This window comes from Seriola lalandi, unplaced genomic scaffold (genome assembly GCF_002814215.2).
Source record: "Seriola lalandi dorsalis isolate HSWRI2012SDOR001 ecotype SW California unplaced genomic scaffold, Sedor1 jcf7180002054404, whole genome shotgun sequence".
NCBI classification, from domain to species: domain Eukaryota; kingdom Metazoa; phylum Chordata; class Actinopteri; order Carangiformes; family Carangidae; genus Seriola; species Seriola lalandi.
The window spans coordinates 230,091-240,495 of record NW_019524957.1 but is presented as its reverse complement, the minus strand read 5'-3'; the positions used below and the strand labels follow the sequence as shown (position 1 = coordinate 240,495).

The window sequence follows — 10,405 nt, the reverse complement described above, 5'->3', positions numbered from 1 at the left end:
TATGAGGATGTATTTTATCTTTGTCAATAAAGTCACCAAAGTGGCTACTAGTGATAAATTAATAGCACTAAAGAGTGCAAGACTAAACTCTAACATGCAAACAGTAAACATGTCTTTGATAAACCAAACCATTTGTTGGTCTTTTTAAGAAAAAGTCAAATTTTTTCTGTTGTCAACTCTGCTGTATTTAATCAGGAAAACATGCAGAAAACACTTGTGTGTGATGTATTTTCGCTAGTAAAACCAAAAAATACTGTTTAAAAAGCAAAAAACATGGCTTTGTGTCAGTGTTGAAGTTTGTTTTTGAGTTGTTGCCCCTTGTTGACCCACTACAGGTTACAAAACTGTAAAAACACAAAATTTAAATAAGCAACACACAAGTGAGATTGTGCTTTATCAAGTTTTTTTCAAGTAGTATTTTTTGGTTTTACAACATGAAAAACTGCCCAAGACTAGGACCAGAACTCCTCATCTGTGCTTGAGGCTAGTGGCTAAAACCACAATTGGCATAACATATTTGAATCTCCAATAAAAGTGACATAGTGATAGCTCTGTTACTGCTGAATTTTGATCTTTAAAAAAAAACTGTACACTGCTAAATTGCTGTTCCTCTTTAAGGACTTTGTCATTTGCACATTTTGAGTGCACTGATGAGCATATATAGCCACTCTAACATACCCAGCAGTCAGAAGCAGATTTTTTGGTGAACTTTTTTATAATTTGGAATTTTCTTAATTAGCTCTATGACTTGCTTAGTGTCCTTGGAGTTGTTATTAAATAGATGATAACGAAAAACGCACATTTCAGTAATGTTTCTGAGGGGAACATGTGCATTAATAAACTGCTCCAGATTTCCTTTCAGGTCCTCTCCATGTGTCAGCACCACGTCTGTGCTCTGCCTGATCATCCAGCCTAACGTCTTCTCCAAGTTTTCAAATATTACTCTCTCAGCATCTGTGAACTGGCCCAGCTGCAACACGAGTAACACCACACATTGCCCAGGCTGACAGTACTTCCTACACTCCTCTACCTGCAGAGTTTTTCAGTTTTTCATGAAAGAAGTCTGGAGTGTCGACCACTCTCACATACATCAAATGGCTTCTCCATGATTCTGACCTCACACTGTGTGGTGACTGGCATGGAGCTTGGCTGAGATGTAAAAAGTTGTCTTGGATCTATTCAGGAGTTCCCAGCATCCAGCATGGTGTTTGCAGATGCACTCTTTCCAGTCCCAGTTAGTCCCAGTAGAACAATGTTAAATACGTTGTCCGACCCTACACAAGCACTGCTGCCTTAAAGATACAATTACAGCAAATTTGTCAGTATTTTTGACTGAAAAAATTTCATCAAAAGATACCATGGATAAAAACAAAGGGAATGGTGAAAATCTTAAATTATATCTCCGAATTGTTTTCACTCTGAATTAATTATTACTAATAAAGGGACACAAATATGTTAGTTCCCATCTTATTAAACTCTGATGTTTCGAGTTTTAAGTGTTGCACCTGCAGCAGAGGCATGTTGTGAGGTAGACAGACTGGTGGGGCAGCAACATACATACTTTAACTTATTTAGACACATTAATTCATTCCTTTGTTAAAAGCTTTCAGCAACACCTTACACTATTTTCACAGCTCTCGGTTGCTCTGTGTTGCATTAAAAAAAATAAACAGTGAGCTGCAGGAAATGGGTCTCTGTTGGTCTCCACAGCCAAACCAGGGATCATATATTTACTGCAATATTTGACAGGTTCAACCAAAATATGAAGAGTGACCCTCAAAATGTTTAAAAAAAAACCAAAATCATTGTAGTATAAAATTCCTTGTACACTAGGTGACAGGAAATGTTATGACCTTTCAAAATGACACTGACCCACCTCATGCAGCATCTCTTCTTTTTTCATTCAACAAAATGGTGCCTCAATTTCTCACTACTGTTATTCATCACATTTTCACTTATGGTGGTGTTGGAGGAGTGTGCAATTAACCAAGCTATTATTTGTGCTTGGTGCCCAAATAACAAAAGACAGAATCTGAAGAAACAACCTGGCAACATCTTCACATCTTCATCAGGGTGATTTACAGGAGGGAAAGGAGGTAAATCACCCTGGTGAAATAAAGGAGATTCTTCCAGTTAATCAACTAACATTGTAGAGTTGTTTCTTCATATTGACATTCATTTGCACCACTTAAAAAGCACAGATGCAAGTCACGGTGTTGGATTCAAAGGCCAGATTGCCTCCTCACCATGAAAACATTTTAAGATCAAATATACGTATAGTTAGCATAATTACTGTATAGATATCACAATAGCTGCAGAAAGAAGTCCCACCCTGCTTTGGGGTTAGTTTGTGTTCATCCATATTTTCTCATAGTAGACTTCGGAAATAGGTCTTTATGGAACTGAAGCATGATACTGCTGTATTTTGTGCTGAATTCTTTTTACCTACTTGGGCGGGTAAAAAATTGTGATCAATTCAGTATTTTAACCAAGATGTTACTTTGGATATTCACAATGATTTGTGTCATTAACAAATCAACCATTTTTTTTAGGTGACTAAAATAATTTTTTTCTGCTGTCCCACTCCACATCAGTACATTGCTCAGCTTTTATGCCAGTACTCCTGCCTGCTTCTCCAAACTGGTGGGCGCAGACCAAGTGGCGACCTCTGGGCCTTTAAAATGAAGCCAACACTGAAGTGCCAAAAACTGCTGTTCCTCCTGAGTGAATCCCCATAGACTCCCATGTTAAAATGTCCAACTTTACAGCAGAAATAAATATGTTTACAGCCGGGTACAAAAAACTGTTTTGGTTTGTGTAGCTAATTTCCTGCTTCATCACAATTGAACGGGGGGTGAATTTTTATGTAACTCACCTGTTTACATTTTATTTAAGTTAAGTTATGTTGAATTGAGACCATGGCCTCTTTGTGGCAATCATACTCTCATCCACCTGTCAATCAAACTGGCATGCACAGAAGTCTCTGCTCCACACGTGCTCCTCCTCTTTGTCCATTTTTGGATTAGCTGGGAGTTAAGGGTGGAGTGAGACACTGCCAAGATGGCGACGGTGGAGTTGCTCACTCTGAGCTTTGTTCAGAAACCTATGGGTGACTGTAAGGTTTGGATGGTGGTAAACCCTTACAACCAGGATGAAAGCCAGCAGGATTGAGGTGCAAGCGGGAGAGAGAACAGTCACACAATGATTGGTTTCAGAGCTCTTGGTTTACTGGTGACCAGAGGCAAATGACACAAAAAAAAGTCCAACAGCTCTTACATATCGATAGCAGAATGGCTGGACGACAAAAGCAGTCTGGCTGGTGTAGCAGGTCAGTGGATAGCAGCACCGGTGACGTCCAACCTGACCCCCCTTCTCTGACACCCCACCCTGCTTTCCCACCTGGCTTAAGTACCCCTAGCCTCTACCAAACATCACATAGTGAAGGGACCCTAGACACCAGCACCATACATTTCGAATACCTATTTACAATTTAACCATACTGATATTTACTTGCACTGACTTTTGGCCTAACACAGATTAAAATAAAATACATAATAAACTAAAGAAATTCCCAACAAAAGCCATACTTAATTAAAACCCCTCTACCAGGTGGTAGAGGGGTTTTAATTAAGTTTTAATTTAGTTTAAAGTTTAAGTTAAGTTTAAGTTTTAATTAAGTTTCCCCTCTCTCCTTCCTGCCCACTTGGTACAGCCTGATAAGGTAATTGACACCTGCTGAGTCTGGTGGCTGCATTCCCCTGTGTGCACTCCATGAAAACAACAAAAATAAACTTCCTGTATTAGCCAATGTGTATTGTTTTTTCACCTTAGTGAGGGGGGATGCTTGCCAGCTCCCTCACAGTGACATCACAGGGGGTCCATCCATCTTTATATACTGTACTGTCTATGGCACCGACCTGAATCTACTGCAAGTAATACACTGACTATGGATAAGTACCTCATCCAATCCCACGTCAAATAACTGAACTATGACTTTAAGTTGTCCTCTTAGGCAAAGTTCACAACCAGATAACCCCCAGACAAGTTCCACCCATCAAACCAAACTACCATTTAATTTATACAGACAAACATTAAAAAATATATTTAAAATTTGCATTTTATACACTGAAACCAGTGGAACCTGTTTTTAAGCTTTTCAGAAAGTCTGATGAAAGAAATGCTGAAAATACATAGATAAACACAAGCTAGTTCTGTAGCATGTGCAACCTCTGATGTCTATACATATGGTCACAACTTTATTTAGTTTTTATACCTTTATACCTTCTTCTCTCTAAGGTTGCCTTTCTTTGTATCACAACATCTTGACTGTAGTTTTTGTAAACATATAAGAATGACTGATGGGTTGGACACCACTTTTTGCATTCCTTGGCCACATTTTCATTTGCGATTGCCAAAGGGCTGTTAAATTTTCTTCAGGTGTCCGAGTGAATGGAAGCTTTCAGTATCTGGTAACATGACGATCAAGAGTGCTGTGATTTTTTCTCCAAAGGTATCCTGAAGTTTACTGATTTGAGTGATGACCTTTTCCTCTTAGGTATTTTCTGGATCTATTGCCAGTATGAACAGATGGGGGCCAGGATGAGAAATTGCCATGAAGTTAATAATCTGCTGATCTGGGTGGTGACATTCTTCATCAAAGAAGTCAGGGGTATTGAGGATTTTGAATAAGACGCTCTCGCCCACAACGAGGTCGTTTGATATTGTGATAAAAGCAGATGCACTATTGAGGATCATATTTCCAATGGCGTTCTTTAACTGAACTCTCTTTCCAAACAGAGCGATGGTTAACTTTTCAGGACATGCTGTAGAAAGAAGAAATTTGTTTTAATAAACAGTCTGTTAATGTTTGTGTTTGCATATGATTACAGTAGAACATATAGCGCTCAGTTAACCCTAACTTCTTTCTCAGCAGACCTTTGATTTCCTGCTTTACAGGTGTCAAGCTAGCTAATGGCTAAGTGCGTCTATTGCAAAACCATAGATTCACCAGATGGTTGTGCAGATGCTGTGTGGCTGTGATTGCAGAATTAAAGGATTTCAGACATTAGTGTGATTCTAGTCATTCACCTGCTGCAGATTTCTATCCACTACAGAAATGGAAGCAAGTTACACTTTCCTCACTATCACTGTAGATACAACTTCCAATTATGAGATAAGCATGAATGCTAAAATGTAATGTAACAAAAGCAAAGGTAGACAAGAATTATAAAGTCAGTGTTGTAGCAGAAAACCCCTGAGAGTATTGACCCGAGCAAGGTTGTTTTCATGACTGTCTCTTTGTCAGTTCGTTTGTTTGCCAGCAATGTGTGTATGTTGTGTATGGACTCAGGGGATGATGCTGAAAAGACTGATATAATCCATGCCTATCTGCGTCATAAGAATTTTTCTGCCATTTAACTCCTTTTTAACTGGACATACGTTTTACTCCATCTCCTGCATCTTTTATCCAAGCTTCAAACATATCCATTAAATTGGTTTATGTGTTCAGATTTGAGATGTAATATTTTCGCAGGATACCTAACAACATTTTGTGGATGTGGTCAAATCAATTCAAGCGGCTATTACTCTTGAATTCTTCATTCAGTTGCATCCAAATTTGGCCCATGTATACAGACTGAGGCCAAACAAGACTGCCAAGTTTCATGCAGAATCGCCATTAGGAGGTCCAATTGTAAAAAAAAAACAAACATTACTTAGTACAAATCACTACTACTCTCAGATTGTGATGACTTGAAACAGGTTCCACTTTCCACAAATGTCAAGCATGACCAGGCCTTTAAACAGCTTGTCAAAATGTCTCATTAATTAGAGACAGACAGACGCTTACTGGCTAAATGCCTCACATGTCCCTTGCTTTGACCATAATAACATCATCATTCGCCAGAAGCGAAGGCAGCAGATTGCAGCTATCAGACACATTTTCTTCTGAAAATGAAGATATTCTATTTAATATTCTATTTTAATCATGTTTTCCACGTAATTTTCAGAGTTTTGACTGGTGCTCTTTTAACTGTCATCTTGTGTCCTCTTCTTCTGTGATGGTTTAATGGTAGATGACTGGAGTATTAGTTTTCTGGGATCTTCTGGAAATTCAAATTGATGCTATAGTTGAATGGAAACTACACTGATGTGTTGTTCAAAGTCTGTGGCTCTTGAGTTGTGTAGCAGGCTGATGTCCTTTAGTCGGTGCGACCCTCTGTCTATGAGAGATAGCTGATTGTAACTGCTTTGCGCAAATACAGTTTAAAATTTAAAAAATGTATGTATGAAAACAAGTTCTCCATTCATATAGAAAGAGCATTGCGAGTAGTTAATGCAAAGATAGGTCATGTCATCATCATCAAAAACACATCAAATTGAATTTCACTTGGACGTCACAGGTTATTGACAGGTTTACAGGATATCATTAATATGTGTTGTATATATGTACATACATATGTACTGTATGTACTTAAATTTAGTACATTCACTTGTTCAGTGTCCTCTACAGGCTGTAAAGCTTTCACAGGTAACATTCTAACTTCAATTAAATATAGTGGTGTTGTACACGACAGTTTAGTTACCCACCCTGCTCAAAGTTGTGCAACCATGGCTAAAATTACATTCATTTGAACCATTTAAAACCTGATTTACAACCTTTGTCAGTTTTACTTTGATTGATGAATATTAAGAGATACTGGTGGGATGAAAATAAGGTAAAAAATGTCAGAGAAGGCTTCATTATTTCAATGTCACATAAGATTATTAGTGTAAACAAAAAGTGATATCCAGTTCAAAATCACCTGTCCACTGCAGCAAACTCCATGAGGAAAGTTCAACTGACTGTTAGTGTTGTGAACATGAATTTGAATTATACAGTAGCTATTCAGGATGACCAACAAAAATATTTCTTAAAACAATTTCATGTTGCAGTTGCATGTCAGAATCACTATTGAATTTGTTACATCTTAATCTGGTGGCAAAAAGGGTTAAAGGTATTTATCATGTCTTGCCAGAGACTTTGTCCCTAAAAATGCTAGAAAATGTAAAAACAAAAGAGAACAAATAAGCTTCACTTACTTGGTGGGGGAGGTCTGTTCGAATACATTTCAGCTGATTATAAGAGAACAGACAGCTGGTAGTTTTCACCACAGTCTCTGGATCAGCTCATCATTTTTCAACATTCACCAGCTCCTTTCAGTATATTGTAGTTAACACATACGTAATAATTATGTGATTTTTTTTTTATTCATCTTAAAACTTTTTTATCATTGGGAGTTGGGAAGAGTGTCGTCTGTAACACTTTTGTGGGTAGAAAGATTTTTGTGTCTTCGGTGAGTGCACAGTCGGTGACAGAGACCTGTGAGAAAGACCGGGTCAAAAGTTGCAGAAAGATTCATGTGGTCGATACACCAGGGATTCTGGAATCATCTAAAAGTGCAGACAGCATTAAGAAAGAGATTCCAAAAAAAGTATCCAGGTGTCTTCTCCTGGCCCTCATGTCTTCCTGCTGGTTATCCAGATTGGCAGGTTCACAAAAGAAGAGGAAAACTACGTGTAAGCCCTGGAGACAATCTTCGGACCTGAGGCATCCAAGTACATGATTGTTCTGGTCACGCATGGTGATGAGCTGCAGGGTGGACCTATACAGGAATATGTGCAAACCGGCCACCCAAAACTTCCCAAGAGGTGATAAACAGGTGTGGTAACAGGTACCATGTCTTCAACAACAAGAAAAGGAGGAATAGAAGACTAAGTGGTTGAGCTGGTCAAGAAAATTGATGAGATGGTGGCAGCAAATGGGGGAAAGCACTTCAGTGACAAGATGTATGAGGAGAGGAAACAGATTCTGCACCAGCAGAGGGAGGAGAGAGACGCAGCAGGTTTACAACTTGTCCTTCATGTCTGATCTGCTTCAGAAGGTCTTGCTGTTTCAGGACATACTGGCTGTTGCTGCGCAGGACAACACCAACAACCTGGACCACTCCGTCACCCTCTCCTACTCCAACCTGAGACCTGCTGTCTGATGGAAACAGCCTTCAGTTCCTTTCCAGATTTCTCCAAATCTCATACAGAACGGTTCAATTCCTTAAAAAGCTGGTAGGGAATTAAACTGTTTGTACAACCAGCCACAATAGCTGGAGAAAACAATAAGACAGTTAATTAACTGGTGGACCCTACCTGTATATATTAGTATATTTTTTGTCGATTGATTTTTTTTTATGTTGTCGTTTCGTCTGACAATGGAGAAAATAATGTACACAAAAGGAAGAACTCCTGGCTTTAAAGTTTACCAGATATGGAGTTAACCATCCCATACCGGCTGAGCTGAAGAAGCCGTAGTGTGGATGCAGTGCCGGGGCTAAGCTAAAGGCTAGGAGATGGAGATATAAACCTTTTCTACCTTTTCTGATGGGAAATGTCAACTCCCTGGCTAACAAGTGTGATGAACTGGAAGCACTTGTGAAGAACCAGCAAGCATATTGTGAGTGTAGTCTCATGTGTTTCACGGAGACCGTTGTGTGGATTTACCCGGCTTCACTGCAGTTCAAGCGGACAGAGATGCTGGAGCATGTGGGAAGAATAAAGTTGGACTGGTTCTTCTTGTGAACAATAGATGGTGCAACCCCGGTCACATCACAGTGAAGGAGAAGATCTGCTGTCAGGATATTGAACTGTTGGCAATTGGTCTTAAACCGCACTATGTACCAACAGAGTTCTCACACATCGTCGCCATTGTTGTTTACATTCAACCACAAGCAGAACCTGCAGTCGCGTGTGATGTCATTCACGAGATTGTTGCGGTAGTACAGACCCAGCACCCTGATGCATTCATTGCATAAAATAAGACACTGGATCTGTTGTATGCAAATGTAAGGAGGCCTACACTGCTTCAGATCTAACACCACTTAGCAGATCAGATCATAATCTGGTTCTTCTTCAGCCTTCCTACAAGCCCTGTGTACTGAGGCAGGCTGCAACCACCCGCTCATTCAGGAACTGGACCCCTGTTGAAGTCACAGGAAAATAATAAAAGCCCCTTACCTTGATAGAATGATTGAATGTACCACAGACTATATTAACTTCTGTATGGACACTGTAATACCAGCAAGGACTGTACAATGCTTTCCAAACAACAGACCCTGGATCACCAGTAACATCAAGACCCTCCTCAACCAGAAAAAGGAGGCCTTCAGGGATGGAGACAGGGAGAAGCTCAGGTGTTTGCAACATGAGCTGAAGAGGAGATTAAAGCAGGCGAAGGACGACTACAAAAAGAAAGTAGAGAGGAAGCTGCAGCACAACAACACCAGCGAGGTGTGGAAGGGGATGAGGACCATCACTGTAAAGAGAAGAACAGCCAGGCATCATCAGGTGATGTGGACAAGGCCAATGAGTTCAACTTGTTCTAAAACAGGTTTGACATAGCATCACCTGTTCTCTCTCCCACTGCTCCAGCTGCAGCTTCTCCTACGGCATCTCCTCCACAACCTGAAACTGCAGCTGCAACTCCCTCCACACTGGGGTCAAGTCTCCTGTCCTTTACAGCAGAGGAGGTGAGGTTGGAACTCAAGAGGCTACGTCCTGGAAATGCAACAGGCCCGGATGGTGTGTGTCCGATTCTGTTAAAGGACTGTGTAGCCCAGCTGGCTGAGCCTCTCCAGAGGATCTTTAACTGAAGCCAAACAGGGAAGGTCCCCGCCCTGTGGAAAACATAATGTCTTGTTCCAGTACCTGAAGTAAGACTGATAAATGACAACAGACCGGTGACCCTCACATCACACATTATGAAGACCCTGGAGTGGCTGCTTCTCCAACTTCTGAGGCCACAGGTTGAACATGCACTAGACCCCCTACAGTTCGCCTACAAAGAACATATTGGAGTGGATGATGTGTCCTTTACATGGTCCAGTGGCCCATTCCTACTTGGACAAGCCAGGTAGTTACATGAGGATTATGTTCTTTGATTTTTCAAGTGCATTTAACACCATCCAACCCCCATTCTTAAAGACAAGCTGGAGGGGATGGGGGTGGATCCCTGCTTCTCGTCCTGGGTTGTGGATTACCTGACAAGACGACCACAGTACGTCAGGCTGGGTAACTGTGGGACAGTGATGAGCAGCACTGGGGCTCCACAGGGGACTGCTCTGGCTCCATTCCTGTTCACCCTGTATACAGCGCACTTTAAATACAACTCCTGCCACATCCAGAAATACTTGGATGACACAGCTATTGTGGAGTTTATCAGGAATGGGCAGGAATAGGACTTTCAGACATCTAGGCCCACCCTTCAGCCAGTCAACATTCAAAGGAGAGGACATTGAGGTGTACTCACACTTATGAATACCTAGGTGTGCACCTGGACAGTAAACTGGCCTGGTCCCTGAACTCGGGTGCCATCAAC

General features: G+C 40.7%; 2 pseudogenes; one reads left to right on the top strand and one right to left on the bottom strand.

Moving 5' to 3' along the window:
* Nucleotides 1–685: 685 nt before the first annotated feature.
* On the bottom strand, nucleotides 686–2,362 carry LOC147818906 (GTPase IMAP family member 6-like; annotated as a pseudogene).
* A 928-nt stretch (nucleotides 2,363–3,290) lies between these two features.
* On the top strand, nucleotides 3,291–8,027 carry LOC111657507 (GTPase IMAP family member 7-like; annotated as a pseudogene).
* Nucleotides 8,028–10,405: the final 2,378 nt, after the last annotated feature.